Below are 17,467 nucleotides of genomic sequence, written 5' to 3'. Positions count from 1 at the left end.
ATCCCCACTACTATGTGAGGACTCAGGGAGAAATTGTCATTTCTAGGAACCAGAAAGTGGGTTCTCACCAAACACCAAATCTTCTGGCACCTTGATCTTGAACTTGCCAGCCTCCAGAACTGTAATAAATAAATTTCTATTGTTTATAAGCTACCTTGTTTATGGTATTTTGTTAAGCAACCCAAACTGAGACAAGAATGTTTCCCAGTGTATCAGTTTTCTATTGTTATGTTACAAATCACCACAAATTTAACAGCTAACATATAACACAATTACCTCATAGTTTCTGTCTATTAGAAGTGTAAGCGAAGACTTAGTTAGTTCTCTGCTTAAGGTCTAGATCTTAAGCCAACAGCTTTTTGCACCATACATTTACTCAGTAAACAAAAACTGACTAGCCTTGAGTATGATATCCTAGGCCCTACTGACTACAGAGGTGCAAAAGGAAAGATTCCCACTCTGCAATCAAAGTGTCGGCTGGGCTGTGTTTTCATCTGAAAGTTTGACTGGAGAAGAATCAATGTCCAACCCCATTCAGGTTGTTAGCAGTATTCCTTTCTTTGTGGCTGTTCAGCTGAGGGTTTTAGCATTGTGGCAGATATCAGTATATTTAAATTTCTTCTTTCTGGATTATTTTAACTTCCATTTCAATGAAAACAATATAAAAATATTCCTTAAGTATAAGTAGTAAAAATTACTCAAAAATCATATGGGCATTAATTTTGAAGTAGGTATTTTACTATGAAATTCAATCTGAATAAGAATGTTGGAAATCTTTCCTGTGGAAATAATGATCAAAATAGTATCAAGATGAATTGATATTTTTTTTCTTTAGCATACGAACCCATAAATTGAACTGAATTCAGGAGAATTGCTTGGGCTTAATTAGAAAATCCCAGGTCTTCAGTAAGTGCTACTTTATGACTTCATGTACTTCCCTAACAATACCCTTCTCTCCTCTCCTGTAACCCCTATGTCTTCTCTTTCCCCCATTTATGGGACTTCTACTGCTCTGTATCATTCACCAAATCTCTTGTATGACCTGAATTAATTATTTGAGAAGTCCTGAAGACTTGGTTGGGGACTAGGTCCCAAATATTCCAACTCCTAAAGGCTCAATTCAGCTCAAAGCATGCTTACTTGGAATTGGGTATATCAGAATTCCAGAAACTTAATGTAATTTTTAAGATGAAAAGGCTGTATTTAAATAGTTGTAAATAGTTTGCTCTTTTCTGGAGTAGAGATGTGGACTTGCTTTAGGAGGAGAAGACTGTGCCTTTTGCTTCTGTTTGCAGAGGGACTTCATTGTAGGCTCTTGCAGTCATCTAGGTCATGAGTCGACAAACTTTCTATAAAGGACCAGATAGAAAATATGTTATGTTAGGCTTTGCAGTCCAGGTGGTCTCTGTCACAACTACTCAGCACTTCATTATAGCATGAAAGTAGACCTAGACAATATGTAAACCAAAAAGCATGGCTGTTATTACAACAAAACTTTATGGACACTGCCATTTGAATTTTATATGATTTTCATAGGTCATGAAATTTTATTATTTTTTTGACCTTTGTTCAATGATTGAAAAATGCTTAAACTTTTCTTGGCTTGCAGACCATAAAAAATCAGGCAGCAGGCTGGATTTAGTCCCTGGGGTATAGTTAGTCAACTTCTGTTATAAATACAAAGCAAGCACCTACCCCTTGTTTTTTGGGGAAAAAAAAAGTCTCTCCCCCATCCCGTTGGAAGTCATTTGGGGCTGCATTCAGAGTTACAGGGATCTCAGGAGAGCTGGGGAGAAGAGAACTGTCTCTGAGGTTGGGCTTTCAAAATAACTGCTTGCTATATTTGGAGGCAGCAGCCAAAAGAAGAGCCTTATAGACTCCCAGCCCATCGCAGCCACGTGGAGGACAGCTGGGCCCAGCCAATCTAGGATTGCAGTGATCTCATGGGCAGGTGAGGGGGCCGTACAGGAAGATTAGGAAGGGTAACAGCTGCCACTTGAGTGAAATCATCTCAGTAGAGCAAGGGGCGACCTGTAGAAGAACAGATGGCTGTCTGGAGATATATGCCTGATTTATACAAAAGGCGACAACCAAGAGAGAGTTGTGGAAAATTTTAAAGTGTCATGAAGATTCCCAGGGATATTTTGTGAAGTGTGGTGCAGCACTGGTAAAAGAATGAATTTTCATTGAGTAGCTTGAGGAATAATGCACCTATAATTTGGACGCCCAAAGAAGTGTAGGGTCTGACTTCTGAGGTCTGAGAGGTATGTTATCATAAACACTTTTGGTTTCCAAGCAACATCTGTATCTCTATTCTTCATTCTGTTTTTTTTTTTAACTTTCTACTTTGAAAAAATTTAAACTCTTCAGAAAAGTTGAAAAATAATCCAAAAACCTCCCATATTCCCTTCATCCAGATTCCTCAATTGTTAACAATTTTCCACTTCTTTTTCTAGCATTCTCTCTGTTTTGTACATACCCAATTGCACATATACTATTTTTTCTGAGCCATTTGCAAATAAGTTACATCAGTTTATAGTTCTTAAAAACAAGGATATTCTCCTGCATAACGCCAGTACAACCATCAAAATCAGGAAGTTAGCATTGACCCAATAATGCTGCCTGATGCATACATCCAGTTGAAATTTCTGTTGTCCCCATAATGTCCTTTTTATGTCTTGGATCCATTCCAGTAACGTGTTGATTTAGTTGCCATGTCTTTTTACTCTCTTTTAGTCTGAAAGAATTCTTTAGTCTTTCCTTTTCTTTCATGACTGACATTTTTAAACAAAGCAGAATTGTTACTTTGTGAAATGTTTCTCAGTATAGGTTTGTATAATGATTCTTCAAGATCTATGAGCTTTTTATAGAAATATTAGCCAAATATTCTTCTCATGGCATCATATTGTTAAGTACCAAATGCTAATTTGTACCATTACTGGAGATATTAACTTTTATCACTTGGTTAAAAGGTGTCTGTAAGGTTTCTCTACTATGAGGTTAGCTAATAGGTATTTTGTACTCATCAATTAATGATTAATAAGATTGTATTTTGTGGGTAAATTCATGTCTTCTGCTGTAAGTTGGAGCTTTTCCTTCTATCCTATGTATTTATATTGGTATAGATGAATGGATTTCTTTTTTAACTCAATGGATTATAGCCTGTAAATATCGTTCCTCATTTTGATACCAAATTGTTCTAGACTTGACCAGTGGTGCCTTTCAAACTGGCTCCAGTGGCGTCTCCACCTGTTACCGTCATTCATTCAGCAATTCCTTGGTTTATCATACAACAGAACATTCCAGGTGTCTTGTATTAGTCTGTTCTCGCACTTCTATAAAGAAATACCCGAGACTGGGTAATTGATAAAGAAACGAGGTTTAATTGGCTCCCGGTTCTGCAGGCTGTACAGGAAGCATGAGGCTGGCATTTGCTCAGGAAGTGTATAATCATGGTAGAAGGCAAACGGGGAGCCAGCACTTCATATGGCCGGAGCAGGAGGAAGAGAAGCAGGGAGGTGCTACACACGTTTGAACCACCAGATATCGTGAGAACTCTGTCACTATACAGTACCAAGAGGGGATGGCGCTAAACCATTGATAAGAACTCTACCCCATGATCCAGTCACCTCCCACCAGGCCCCACCTCCAACACTGGGGATACAATTGAACATGAGATTTGGGTGGGGACACAGATCCAAACCATATCACTTATCTTGATAAGTGACTTTCCTTTCTTCAGCTCTGGAACCATCAATACTCTTTAGTAGTTCCTCTACTTTATGTAATCTTTATTTTATGTATTATTTTACATATTACATTATTTTACATATTACTTTATGTAATCATTATTTTAGTAGAGAAGCATATACAGAAAGCAAGAACCAAGACTGCCCATTTGGTGAGGGATGCCAGTGTTTCTAGATACTTTTAATAAGCAGTTCTAGAACAACCACACACAGAGCACATACAGACACAAACACACAGGCATACAGTTACAGATACAGATACACAGACACATACACAGACAGGCAGAGCACACACAGACAGGCAGAGCACACATAGACAGGCAGAGCACACATAGACACATATACAGACATAGATAGATACAGACACACACACAGACCCACAGACATGCACAGACACACACAGAGGCACAGACACATACAAACATACACACAGATGTACACATACACAGACACACAGATACACACACCTGAGCCAGAACTGTAGCATTGAATCAAAGATAGAGGCTGTTCTATCTTTTGACCCTCAATTATTTGTATCAGTACATTTTCTTTTTAATGAAGCCAATTTGAATGGGGTTTTCTGTTATTTGCTGATGAAAGCAACCTAACTGATAAACACAGATAATGGTTATATGCACCAGGCTCAGTTCTTAGAAGCTGGAATACAGAGATAAATAAGCCTAATGAGATCAAATTAAATATTATAATAAATTCTATGATAAGGAAGACACAAGACACAGTATAAGCTCAGAGGAAGTCTGCGTGAGGTGTTGCCTAAACTAGCCAGAAGTTTGCTATACATAGACATCACAGAAGAAGGAGAAGCCATTATAGACAAAGAATTCGGTGCAAAGACTTGGAATGCCAAAAGCTGAAGGAGGGTGGTGATAGAGGTGTTCATGTTTGAATAAAAAGTATGAGTCGTTAATTTAATAATGATACATATGTTGGTCATATATGGGTGCTGTAAAGATATCTCTGCTGACTGTATGGGGATAAATATGTCCAGAGGTTATGGGGAATTGAAGATAAAAGGCTAAATTCTTCCAGGGCAGGAGGAATTCAAAGTTGTAAATTCATTCCTCTGAAATGCCTCTTCTTGTGAGAATGGATTGTGGTGTGTGCCCTACTTCTCTGAAGAGTATGCTGAGTTTGATTCATGAACCTGAATAATTTTCTAAATTTTACTGACAACACTGTGTATTGGACATGATAGCAGAGGCCAGGAAGCTGTCTGTCTCAAGACCTGAGGCTGTTTACTCCTTTAATCCAAGATGGCAGATATGCCTACACATGAGTTCTCTTCAACTAAGTCGTAGAACACAATCTCCTGGGCCAAAACTCAATCATTCTCTGAAATAGCATCTCTGCTCTGTGGATTCTTTCTGCCACTCCAGAATTGGTCTCTTCCCAGTGACACAGATCTGGTGCAGTTTTGATATGATGTTGGCAGTTGCAACTTTTGGGAAAAGGCAATAAGAATCTGTCTCCTTAGTGATCTCCATAAAAACCTAGAGCACCAGTCATGTCACTATATTGCTTAACTAATTTTAAAGAAAATTTAGCTTGTATCATTTTAATTAAAATCCAACAAGAGGACAAGACCCAATAAAAGAACGAAAAGGGGCAAATATTGGAAATAAAGGCATAATCATTATTTTAGGTTATAAGATATATCTACAAAATCAGAAAGAACTAACAAAAATAATATTGAAATAGAGAAGGCAATTTAGAAAGTAGTCTACATACAAGATAAGTAGAGTAAGAACCAATTAAGTATCAGCATTAAGAAGATAGAACATTTAATAATATACTGTACATCAAAAAAACAAAATAAAATTATTGATGAAGAGATATAAACTGTCCAGCAACCTTACCTTCCTTCAGACAACCAAATGTCATTGTCAACTGAACTGAATTGAGCATGAAGGCTAACAATTATTTAGCATACACTGTAACTCTTTTTGTTGCCAAGTACTCTTAGAACTTGTACCATGATTCTCCCAGGAATCCTTATGGTATATACTACAAGCCCTGCTATGGCTTGAATGTGTCTTCCAAAGTTGGAATTTAATCTCCAAGTTGCTGTAAACTTAATCTCCAATGCAACAGTGTTGGGAGGTGCAGCCTACTAAGAGGTGGTTAGGATATGAGGTCTCTGGCTTCGTGAATAGATTGATTTTATCATTGCAGCAGTGAGTTTGTTATGGTCCCAGTAGGTTGTTGTGAAAGTGAGTCCAGCCCCTTTTTACTTTCTCACTCTCTTGCAAGCTCTTACCATTTCACCTTCCACCATGAGATAATGTACCAAAAAGGCCCTCACCAGATACTGGACCCTCAAATATGGACATCCCAGCCTCCAGAAATAGGAGAAATAAATGGATTTTCTTTGTAAAATATACAGTCTGTGATATTCTGTTATAGCAACAAAAACTGGACTAAGACAAGTCCCATTCTGCATATAAGAAAATTGAGACACAAGAGAGTGTCGAGATCATACAGCTAGTAAATGGCAGCATGGAATTAAAATCCTGTCTGCTTAACTCCAAAATTCATAGTATTTTTTTATAATAACATGCTCTAGATTGAGTTTTCAGTTGTCAAATTATCTCCTTAAGTGAAAGTTGTTCTTTTTTTATGAGAAAACACAAACTGCTATCTTCCACCCTGGCTCTTTTATATTTGTAGGTCAACATTTTTTATATTTGGCTTCCATGCAGTTTTCTCTCTAGTCCCACAGGTGAAACACTCCAATCCAAAGTCAGTACTCTATATCTAGTTTGATTTAGAATAGCTGATACTTGTAGCCCGGGTGTGGTGGCTGATGCCTGTAATCCCAGCAATTTGGGAGGCCGAGGTGGGTGGATTACTTGAAGTCAGGAGTTCGAGACCAGCCTGGTCAATATAGTAAAACCCCATTTCTACTAAAAACACAAAAAATTAGCCAGGTATGGTGGTGCACAGCTGTAATCTCAGCTACTCAGGAGGCTGAGGCACTCGGGAGGCTGAGGCACAAGAATTGCTTGAACCTGGGAGGTGGAGGTTGTAGTGAGCCTAGATCAGGTCACTGCACTTCAGCCTGGGTGACAGAGCAAGACTCTGTCTCAAAAAAAAAAAAAAGAAAAAAAAAGAATAGATGATACATTAGATGATACATGTATAGCGAAAACAAAAATGTAGCAATATTATTTTAAAATTAGTTCCTTTGTTTTAAAAGTTAAATGTAGAGAATTTGTGGCATTTTGTCTTGGTTGTTCAAATTAAAACTTGAAAGAGATGGGGGAGGAATTGTGGAGGTCCTGTTGATTGGATTAAATGTCCTTACTAGAGTGAAGTTCTCATAGAGCATTCCCCAGCTGTGAATTTCCAAATGTTACGGACTTATTAATCAATGCCATCTTCCATATCAAAAGTCCAAATGCTTCCTTCCTGCTTTGTATTAAAATTTTCTCCAGGGATGGGATCTTTCCATTATCCTTCCTTCTGAAGAATGTGTCTATGTATAACTGGCAAGAGAACATGGGGGAGTCTTTCTGAAACTTTGTGGCTTCTGCCTAAAATAATTTATTCAAAATGTTTTGGGAAATTATTCTACAGATTCTTTTAAATGGAGAAATAATACAAAGTCCAAAAATTGCCTTGGTTTGGGGATACCGGCTTTTAAAAAGATCTCATTATTCCTTCTTTTGGTGATTAGTATTTCGTGCTTGGTGGGTTAAGAATAAATGAGCTGGAAATACCGTTGTTTTAGTCCATTTTGTGCTGCTATAACAAAATACCTGAGAAAGGATAATTTATAAAGAAAAGGAATTCGTCATAATTCTGGAGGCTGGGAAGTCTAAGACTGAGGGGCTGCATCTGGTGAGGGCCATCTTATTGCATCATAACATGATGGAAAGCATCACACAGTGAGTGAACTCATGTAAGAGAGAAAGGGAGGTCTGAACTAACTTTCATAACAAATCCATTTTGGTGATAATGAACCCACTTCCACAATAACAACATTAATCCCTTCATGAAGGCAGATCCTACATGACCTGATACCTCTTAGAGGTCTCACCCTGAAACACTGTTACATTTGGGCTAGTTTCCAACATGCGAATTTTATAGGACACATTCAAACCATAGCAACCATTAATGGGTATATATTGGTGAGGTTTCTGATATGAATAGCAAATATGATATGTGTATTAGTCCATTCTCACATTGCTATAAAGAACTACCCGAAACTGGGTAATTTATAAAGGAGAGAGGTTTAATTGACTCACAGTTCTGCATGGCTGGGGAGGCCTCAGGAAACATACAATCATGGTGGAAGGAGAAGCAAACATGTCCTTCTTCACGTAATGGCAGGAAGAAATGCTGAGCAAAAGGGAAAAAATCCCCTTATAAAACCATCAGATCTAATAAGAAGTCACTCGCTATCATGAGAAAAGCAGCATGGGGGGTAACCACCCCTATGATTCAATTACCTCCCCACCAGGTTCCTCCCACAACATGTAGAAATTACAGAAACTACAATTCAACATGAGATTTGGGTGGGTACACAGCCAAACCATATCAATATGATATAGTAGAAAGAACATAGGGTTGGAATTGCATATAACTTTATTCAATATCTGGATCTCTCACTTATGAAATGTACAAAACAGTTACATAGATGCTTTTGTTTGCAAATGATATATAGAGTAAGAAAAAATAATTTTTCCATTAGATTTGCTGTTCAACACTTCACATGCTTTTATTTCTCCCTTGAAGGTCTTCCCCTTCTTATATACTCAGATAATGTTTGCTTAGTCTTTTAAGCTTAATTCAATATTTATTTCCTCTGTGATGACTTCAACTATTCCTCTCCCCCAGGAAGAATGGGTATTCTCTCTCTGACTCCCAGATTACTTCACACTATTGTAAATATCACACTAAACTGGAATAATTTATCTTCCCAGATGTATCCCTAGTTAGACTCTGCCAAGATTGGTCTTCATATCCACAATGCCCAGCCTAGTGCCTGATATCCTGTAAGTGTTCAAAAGTGTTTGTTTTGATATACTGGGCCTATATAAATAGAGTCATTTTCAGAATAAATTTACTATTGCCTGAATTTTCTGGATAATTTTGCCAATTAGTCATTGGTGATTGAATCACAGAGTCAAATGCTAGAATGCCAGATCTGACTCATCCAACTCATCATTTCTGTTCCATCTTTATAGTTATCATCATATCCACCTATCCCCTCCATTGGTAGTAATATTTTCTTATGTTGAGAAAATAACATAAAAACTTAAGAACAACTGTAAAAACTGAATTACTTTACATTCATTCTAAGAACTTATGTGACATCAAGTGTATGAGATGATAATTATCTTCTAGTGCACATTACAATAATTTATAACTGCTGAAATGTTTAGAAGTTTGTCCATGTAGTACCCATAAACATTTTACATATTGCCAGTGAAACACAGAGTGTTTCCCAAAGAAACACTTAGCTTTGGGTCTTTCTTACTTACAAGTGATGACTTTACATGTTCAGAGAAATAAATGTCTAACCTGTGGTCTCACAGCTGCAGAGCCTGGACAAAAATCTTGGTCTTCTTAGCTGGCCTTCAATGACAGTTTTATGAATTAAGCCAAATATGTACATTTCCTTGGTACCCCAGCACTTTGAACAGCCTTTGTCATTGCTTCAGGCTTTTGAGGGTAGGGTGAAAGCAAGACACTACACAGCTCCCTGCCTGTGCCCTAGCAACCAAGCACAACACAGATGGCCAGCCTGGCAATCTGCCCAGCAGACACTGATTGCATACCTGGTGGTAAGACACAATGGTATTTGCACAGTGTGGTTGGCATTTATAGTGATAGGCAATGAAGACTGCATCCTGTGCCTTCAGGCCAGTTTGCTGGTTTCCAGACTAGAGGCAATAACTTTCCACTAGTGTAATGACAACTTGTCTCTTGCAGCTGGATCATGTTAGGAGAGTAGGAATTTTATTTTTGCTCCCTTTTCAATAGTGCCTTGTAATAATAGGGTAGTATTTTCCCAAGATGTTTCTTGCCAGTTGTACACATGTATTGGCTCCTGAAGTCCTGAACATTCATTGGCATCAAAGAATGGGAATGGTCCCTATTTATAGGAGAGCAGTCCCCATTCTACACGTGAAGAGAATACACCTTATACCAATCCAAGAAGCATTTATTATATGCCTGTTATTATTTGTTAAATTGAGTGAATGACTATTGTGTATAAGCCATTCTACCAGGCCTTGCGTATAGAAAGATACATAACATAAGCATGACTCAAGAGGCACTCAGACCAGTAGAGGTGACAGACATTTAAACTAATAACCATAATGCAACATGATGAGTGGTCTAATAGAGGGGTGTACCTAGCACTGTGGGAACACAAAGGAGGGGGCTGTTAATCCTTCCTAGAGGTTAAAAATGAAAGCTAAATTGATGCTGAACACTGCATCCAGGGAAATGCATTATGGCAAGTTGGTGAGAGATCTTGTTCTGCTGCCTCACGAATCTGTGTTCAAGTTCCCACTTTGCTAATTACTCCTTTTGTAGTTTTAGGCAAGTCTCAAAGCTTTCCAGATCTCGTTGTATATATAATGGAGACAGAGTTCATGCCATATATATGTATATAAAGTGAGAACAAAATGAAATACTCATTATAAAGTGCTTAGCATTTTTTTCTGGCATCTAGTATGTGTTTAATAAATATTAGCTCCAGTTGTCATTCTTATCATTATTGTTATTATGTGATGATGATGTGGGTTGCCTTGCAGGCAGACTTATGATGTGGTATTATCATTGGCATCAGAATATGCTGGCTACAAATTCACCCTTGAGTTTGACTACCTATGTGTCTTTGAGCAGAGTCTTCACTGTTCTGAAGTGATTTACTTTACATGACCAAAATGGATAAGTAAGCCACTTATCATCATCTCCTAAGTTTCCATCTAAAAACAAATCTTTTGAACAAGGTTGGGCATTTCCAGAATTTTGGTTTTTTTAGAATATCTCATTAAGCTTTCAGAGGCATTACTCATTAGGTTTCAGATATAACATGTTTTTGGAGAAATAACACAATATGATGTGGCACATTGCATTTTCTGGCATATGAGCCAAATTTGGACTAGTTGCACAATCTCAAGATGCATGTAAGACTCGGAACTTGTGTTCTGATGAAGCAGGAAAAATGGACAGATGTTGAGATAATGTCCAGGAAATGACAAAAGTTATGTTTGAAGAAAATAGCTTCAGACAGGGGAATGCTCACGGTTAATGGGAATCCAATGTAATGGATGTTGTACAGGAGGGAGATGTGGAGTGGTGGTGGTGCACAGTGTGCTGTGGATACGCAGAAGTGAGTTCTTCATCCTTTCTGGGGTGTTGGAAGGTGAGTTTGGCAGAGCCATAAAAAGATGAATCAGAGTCACCAAGTGGAGCAGATGAGAAAGGATAGCCCAGGCAAAGGGAAGAGAATTGCACCTACCTGGAAGAATTGGCATATATTTGGGGAATGGTGAGATGCAACTAGTTTGGTGTATCTAGGGAAAATTGTGTCAGAATAGACTGGAGAAATTGACTGGAGTCAGATTGCAGGAAGGGATGGAAAACTACTCTCAGTTGAGTCCCCTCATGTGCTTCTCTACTCCCACCCCATCACTCTCTCTACATAACTGAAGTGGTCAGTAATGAATGCCAAGTATGTGCTATGCATCATACAAAGTGGTTTACATATTTAATCTCTTAATCTTCACAAAAATGGAAAAATTTGTGTCTTAACTAGAAGCAAATTTGGCTGACAGTAATATTGTCATTTCCTTGCTTTCAAATAACAGAGGCATAAACAAGACATAAATTTGTTTTTCTCTTATGTACAACTCTGGCATTCAGGGTTATCCTGGGGGCTCTGGTCCAGGAGAGTTTTTCAGGTACATAGGTGCTTCTATTTTGTTGCTCTTCTATCTTAATTCCCCAGGCCATGTCATAGCCCAAATTTGGCTTCTCTGGTTCTAGATATCTTGTTTGTATTCTTGTCAGCAGCAGGGAGGAAGAGAAGAAAGAGAGTCATGGGAGCATACTAGGTGTGTTCTAAGAAAGCTTTCTGGAAGCTTCCTCACAGTGTTTTTGCTAGCATCTTGTCCAGAAGTTAGTCAAATTGCTGCACCTAGTTGCAGAAGATACTAGAACATGTAATATTTATTATGGGTAGCCATGTGCTCAGCTAGTAATGGGAGTTCTTTCACTGTGGAAAAGGGGTGAAAGAATAGTTGTATCTACTAAAGGTGGATTTTTATCCAATTTTCCAGATAAAGAAATTGAGGATTAGAGAAGCAGGATAACTTGTCCATGGTGGCACAGTTGATGAATGCCTAAGATTTCCACTGATGCCAGTTCTAGTGGTTCTAGCCACAGGACTTGCTCTTCAATACTACTCATATGTTCTAGTTTGGGATTCCTCCTAAAAGCAGAGCCAAAGACAAGTACCTGGGTGAGAATATTTGTAATGGAATCATAGGATTACCAACAACTCTGGTTTTCTGACAGCTGAAGGTGGTCCTGGGATGCAGGACTTTCAGTTTTAAAACTGAAATGTTCTGGAAAACTGTCCTGAGGATGAGATGATCCAGAAGCAAGGGATAAGCACCAGGCCAAAAAAAAACAAAAAAACAAAAAAAGCATCATGAAGATGCATTATGAGGCAATGGGACTCCATCTCATTGGGGCCTCTGTGAATCATGCAGGATGCCCTTTAGAATTGTTCTCCTGAAATATGGGTACCTGAAGCATGTACCCAGTAGCTCGTCTCATCATGAGTTGAGGGTTCATCCCAGAGGCTTTGACTCCAGAAGCACTTCTGTGTTTCGTCTGCCTGCACCATGAGCCAACTTGGGATGAGCGAAGAAAGTTCTGGGGCAAAACTTAGAAAGACAAATTGCAGTCCTAGATGAGGGGTCTTGGCCTTATCAGGTGAGTGGGAATGGTCTACCATAGGGAGAACTCCAATTACAGGTGAGTTGAGGGAATAAAGTGAGTATCAGAGAAATCTGCTGCATCTTATTTAAGAACTTTAAAAGCTCAGATATTATTTTCACAGGGTAGTGATTTTTAAACCATGCTTCTTTAATTCTCTGAAGGTTCCAAGAGTTTTTTCTGGACCAAACTTTCATTCTCTCTCTCTCTCTCTCTCTCTCTCTCTCTCTCTCTCTCTGTGTGTGTGTGTGTGTGTTTGTGTATGTTTATATTGCAGGAGTGCTCATTGTTTTGACTCTTTAACTTAAGCCAGAGTGGTTCTAATTTTATCTTTTACATCTTATCACTTGAATAAAAGTTTCCACAGTTTAAAAAGTTTGTAAAGTACTGGATTGAGTAATAGGCAGTTATTGCAGTACTTATGCAGGGGAATAAATTATCAAGTAATGCTTGAAACATCCCATTCTGGCTACAGCCTGGGGAATGTGTAGGAAGATCATGCCTGCAGGCAAAGAAAACAGCTTGAAGCTGCAATCACTCAGTCAATGAAGGACATTGGAAAAGCCAGGGAGAGAATGGAGAACAAAGTACTAACAGCAAGACTTACTCTCCAGCATAACTCATACATCTTAGTTTGGGTTGCCTCCCCAAGCAGAGCCCAAGACAAGAACTTGGGTGAGAATATTTGGAAGGGAATTATAGAGTAACCAACTATTCCTGCTTGCTCACAACTGAAGGAAGAATCTATACGTTAGAGTTCCTGGACTAGACAAGAAATTGGATTTGGATGGTAGAGACTGAGGAGGCTCAGTCTGCTGCAGAGTTTTGATTTGTCTAGCTTAGGATCAAAATGGTGCTATTTGTTGAAAAATTGATACACAGTGGAAGAAGCTGATTTGGGGAGATAATGATTTATCTGTCTAATGAGTAAATGGCCAGCACCTGAGGTCCCTCTTGCTATAATATGTGGAAGGTTTTATTTGGGGAGGATTGTGATAATTTAGAGAAGACCCCCTGGCTCCTACCTCCTCTTGAGAACCCTCCAAGAGAGAATCATCCAGCCAGAGTGTTTGTTTTTCTCAGGGCGCAGGTAGAAAGAAATCAATTCTTCCTTCTCTGAATAAACAGATCAAGGTATGCTGTTGGTGACGCCTGAGACTCTTACCTTTCCATTACTTAAAGAATCACTGAACATTGAATTCATTAATGGCACTTTGGATATAATGTCACATGATGTGAAATTGGTTGTCATTAACTCATTTATACACGGGACATTCACAAAGTAACTGGGTTGACAAAACTCCCTGAAAAAGGATGACAACTTAAGAATGACGTGGTTTCAGCCTTGACGAGCTCTTTGTGGATTTCTACTCATTTGGCCATTTAAGACTCTTCATTGTACTTCACTGATGGCAACACACTGATAAAATTAGTGAAAAAAATAAAACAGTAACAACAAACACCAAAAAACCTCATCTTACTAAAATAGAATAACATCCACAATCTTTAAAGCTTACTTGAAAACTATCATACATGAAAGGAAGAAAGAATGGATTTCTCAAAACCTGAACCTTAGGCAGGTGTATATGGTGACCATTTTGACTTCTTAAGATATAATATGAGACATAAATGACCTGCAATGATGACGGGCTCCTTTAGAAATACCCCTTCATTCCTTTTGCTTTTTTTTTTTTTTTTTTTGAGAAAGGGTCTCGCTCTGTCACCCAGACTGGAGTGCAGTGACACAATCATGGCTCACTGCAGGTTCAGGTGATCCTCCCACCTCAGCTTCCCAAGTAACTGAAACTACGAGTGCACGCCAACACACCCAGTTAATTTTTTTTGTATTTTTTGTAGAGATGGGGTTTCACCATGTTGCTCAGGCTGTTGCTTAATCCTTTAAAGCCATCAGCTGCCCCAGGATTCATCCTTATTCTCTTTTTAAATAAATGGGTATTTTGGGTGGAAATTTCAAGAAATACGGAAGTATATGAAAGCACTTTTAAATTATGTGTGTGTTAAAAAAAGAATACTACATATGAATATTATAAGGATGATGTATTATAACTCGTATCAACTGCATACACTAGCAAGTCCTCCCAACCAAGCAACTTTGGAGTACAAATTGTCTTTTCCTTGATTAGACTTAGGTCTCCTGGATCTTAGCTGCAGGGCTGCTGTTCACAAACAGAGTGCTGAAACTCTCAGGTTGTTTAGCACCCAGCTGAGGGGGTAGAGATTTTCATACATGAGTTATTCTAAGATCCCCCAATTGAAAAGAATCTCCCTCTTAAATACCAACATAAATAGGGCAAGACGTTGTACAAATTATATGAAAATGAACGTGATGCAAGATATGGTCCTTCCCCATCCCTGCAGGATTCCCACTTTACCCCAACTGTGTCACCTTTTTTACTGATGCTCTATAAACTCTTTTTTGGGCGAAGTATCCGTCACATCAATCATTTATCGTTTCTTTGTGTTACAAACGATCTAATTATGCTCATTTAGTTATTTAAAAATGTAAAATAAATTATTGTTGAGTGTAGTCACCCTACTGTGCTATCATATGCTAGATCTTACTCACTCTATCTATCTAACTGTATTTTCGTACCCATGAATCATCCCCACTGCCTCCCAACCCAACTACCTTTCCTAGACTCTGGTAACCAGTGGTCTACTCTCTTATCTCCATAAGTACAATTGTTTTAATTTTTAGCTCCCACAAATAAGCGAGAACATGCAGCTTATCTTTCTGTCCCTGGTTTATTTCACTTAACACAAAGACCTACAGTTCCATTCATGTTGTTGCAAAGACAGAATGTCATTCTTTTTTATGGCTTAAGAATATTACTCCACTGTGTAAATGTACCCTATTGTTTTTATCCGTTCATCTGCTGATGGACACATAGGTTGTTTCCAAATAGTAGCTATTATGTATAATGCTGTAATAAACATGTGAGTGCAGATAACTCCTTGATACACTGATTTTCTTTCTTTTGGGTGTATACCCAGCAGTGGGATTGCTAAATCATATGGTAGTTTTAACTTTAGTTTCCTGAGGAATTTTCAAACTCTTCTCTATAGTGGTTGTACTATTTTACATTCCCACCAAGAATGTATAAGGGTTTCTTTTTTCCTACATCCTCACCAGCATTTAATATTTTCTGTCTTTTGTATAAAAGCCTTTTTAACTGGATGAGGTGACACCTCATTGTAGTTTTGATTTGCATTTCTCTGTTGATTAATGATGCTGAACATCTTTTCATACACCTGTTTACCATTTGTATGTCTTCTTTTGAGAAACATCTATTCAGACCTTCTGCCCAGTTTTAATGGGCTTATTAGTTTTTTTCCTATTGAGTTGTTTGGGCTCTTTATATATTCTGGTTATTAATTGCTGGTTACCTGGATAGTTGCAAATATTTTCTTCCATTCTATGGGTTGTCTCTTCACTTTGTTGATTGTTTTCTTTCCTGTGGAGGTTTTTTAATTTGATGTGATCACATTTGTCCACTTTTGCTTTTGTTGTCTGTGCTTGTAGAGTATTACCCAAGAAATCTTAGTTTCAGATATTTGGTGCTTACATACAAAAATGCTACTGATTTTTTTACGTTGATTTTGTATCCTCCAACCTTACTAAATTTTATCAGTTCTAATAGTTTTTCAGTGAAGTCTTTAGGTCTTTTCAAATACAAGGCAATATCATTTGCAACCAGAGATTAATTTGACTTCTTCCTTTTCAATTTGGTTGTTCTTTATTTCTTTTGTCAGATTGCTCTAGCTAGGACTTCCAGTACTATGTCAAATAACAGTGACAAAAATAGGCATCCTTGTTATCTTCCAGATCTCAGAGGAAAGGCTTTCAGTCTTTTCCCATTTAGTATGAAACTAGCTGTGGGTCTGTAATATATGGTTTTTATTGTGCTGAGGTATGTTCCTTCTATACCCAGTTTTTTGAAGGTTTTTATTATGAAGGAATGTTGAATTTTATCAAATTCAAATGCCTTTTCAGCAGCAATGTAAATGATCGTATTTTTTCTTGTTACCCCTTATTCTGTTGATATGATGTACCACATTAATTGATTTGTGTATGTTGAACCACTCTTGCATCCTTGGGATAAATCCCACTTGGTCATGATAAATGATATTTTTTAACATGTTGTTGAATTTGGTTGGCTAGTATTTTGTTAAGGATTTTTGCATCAGTGTTCACCAGGGATACTGGACTGTAGATTTCTTTTTTTAATGTGTGTTTGGTTTTGATATCAGAGTAATATTGGCCTTGTAGAGTTAGTCTGGAAACATCCCCTCCTCTCTATTTTTCAGAATAGTTTGAGTAGGATTGGTATTGGTTCTTCTTTAAATCTTTGATGAAATTCAGCAGTGAAGCAATTGGGTCCCAGGCTTTTCTTTGCTGGGAGAATTTTCATTACAGCTTCAATCTCATTACTTGTTATTGGTTTGTTCATCTTTTGAATTTCTTCATGGTTCAATCTTGGTAGCTTGTATATGTCTAAGAATGTATCAATTTTTTTCTAGGTTTTTGAATGTCTTGGCATATAGTTGCTCATTGTAGCCTCTAATGATCTTCTGAATTTCTGTGGTATTGGTTGTAATGTCTCCTTTTTCATCTCTAATTTTATTTATTTGGGTCTTCTTTCTCTTTTTTTTTTTTTTGTTAGTCTGACTTAAGATTTGTCAATTTTATCTTTTCAAAAAAAACCTTTTTATTT

The 17,467-nt window shown here is 37.8% G+C and overlaps 1 long non-coding RNA gene across 1 annotated transcript; it reads right to left on the bottom strand.

Moving 5' to 3' along the window:
• Nucleotides 1-721: 721 nt before the first annotated feature.
• LOC129136081 (uncharacterized) lies at nucleotides 722-9,445 on the bottom strand. Its single transcript, XR_008537364.1, has 3 exons — nucleotides 9,297-9,445; nucleotides 8,018-8,111; nucleotides 722-1,349 (listed from the first exon to the last, which is right to left on the bottom strand). It is a non-coding gene; the product is annotated as an uncharacterized LOC129136081 (long non-coding RNA).
• Between the last annotated feature and the right edge of the window lie 8,022 nt (nucleotides 9,446-17,467).

Source organism: Pan troglodytes, chromosome 11 (genome assembly GCF_028858775.2).
Source record: "Pan troglodytes isolate AG18354 chromosome 11, NHGRI_mPanTro3-v2.0_pri, whole genome shotgun sequence".
Classification (NCBI taxonomy): domain Eukaryota; kingdom Metazoa; phylum Chordata; class Mammalia; order Primates; family Hominidae; genus Pan; species Pan troglodytes.
Note: the sequence above shows the minus strand (reverse complement) of the source record. Positions and strands in the feature narration are given on the sequence as shown.